Genomic DNA, 1,346 nt, shown 5'->3' with positions numbered 1-1,346 from the left:
AAAACATATTATTGTGTATTGTGTATTTATTATTTTGTACAATTCATCTTAGTAGTGTAGCATAGTGTCCTTTACTGTTATACAGATGTACTACTTGACTTGTTATGAGTATCTGACTCTATACCAAAGATCGTAATGTGTATGTTGTGCTTATTATTAGTATAGTATAACTTACCTTAGTAGTGTAGCATAGTGTCATTTACTGTTACACAGTTGTATTACTTGAAGTATTACGAGTATCTAATTGTATATAAAAGATGGTAATGTGCATTGTGTATTTAATATTTGTATAATTTACCCTTAGTAGCATAAAATAGTGTCCTTTACTGTTCTACATCTCTATTGCTTGATGTGTTACATGTATCTAATTTTATATAGAAGATGGTAATGTCTATTGTGTACTTATTATTAGTATAAATTACCTTAAAAGTGTGTCATGGTGTCCTTCCCTGTTATACTGTTGTATTCCTTGTTGTCTCTGTAATATTCAATTTTATATAAAAGAAGGTAATGTGTATTTTCAACTTATTATTAGTGTAATTCACCTTAATAGTGTAGCATAGTGTCCTGCTCTATTATATGTGACCATAATTGACAAAAGATACCTTATGGCAGATAGGAAAACTGGTCTTCATAGCCTAAAAAATCCAACTTCCTGAGCTCCATTTATCATAAAATTACTCCAGAGGATGCAAAAAGTTACTATGTAGCTCATAGAAACAATTGTTGACTAACAGAGAACTCACAGGTTGATATTTTTCATTAGAAAGATGATTTTTAAAATCCGCCATAAGGTACCTTTTGCCAATTATGGTCACATATTGTTGCATTCCTTGTTGTGTCTGTAATACACAATTTTATATAAAAGATGGTAATGTGTATTGTGTAATGTCTACTTATTATTACTATAATTCACCTCAGTTGTGTAGCATTGTGTCCTTTACGGTTATACAGATGAATTACTTGACGTGTTATGAGAATCTAATTCTATACCAAAGATCGTAATGTGTATGGTGTACTTATTATTAGTATAACTCACCTTAATAGTGTAGCATAGTGTCCTTTCCTGTTATACTGTTGTATTGCTTGATTTGTCTGTACTATCTAATTGTAGATAAAGCGATGGCAATGTGTTTTATGTACTTACTATTAGTATAACTTATATTAATTAATAGTGTAGCATAGTGTCATTTACTGTTACACAGTTGTATTACTTGATGTATTACGAGTATCTTATTGTATTTAAAAGATGGTAATGTGTATTGTGTATTTATTATTAGTACAAGTAAATAAAAAAAATTTCTATAAATAAGAAAATGTAGGGTTGTCAAAAAATAAATGAAACA

Source organism: Amphimedon queenslandica, unplaced genomic scaffold (genome assembly GCF_000090795.2).
Source record: "Amphimedon queenslandica unplaced genomic scaffold, v1.1 AMPQUscaffold_13004, whole genome shotgun sequence".
Lineage (NCBI taxonomy): Eukaryota > Metazoa > Porifera > Demospongiae > Haplosclerida > Niphatidae > Amphimedon > Amphimedon queenslandica.
This window is presented reverse-complemented; position numbering follows the sequence as displayed.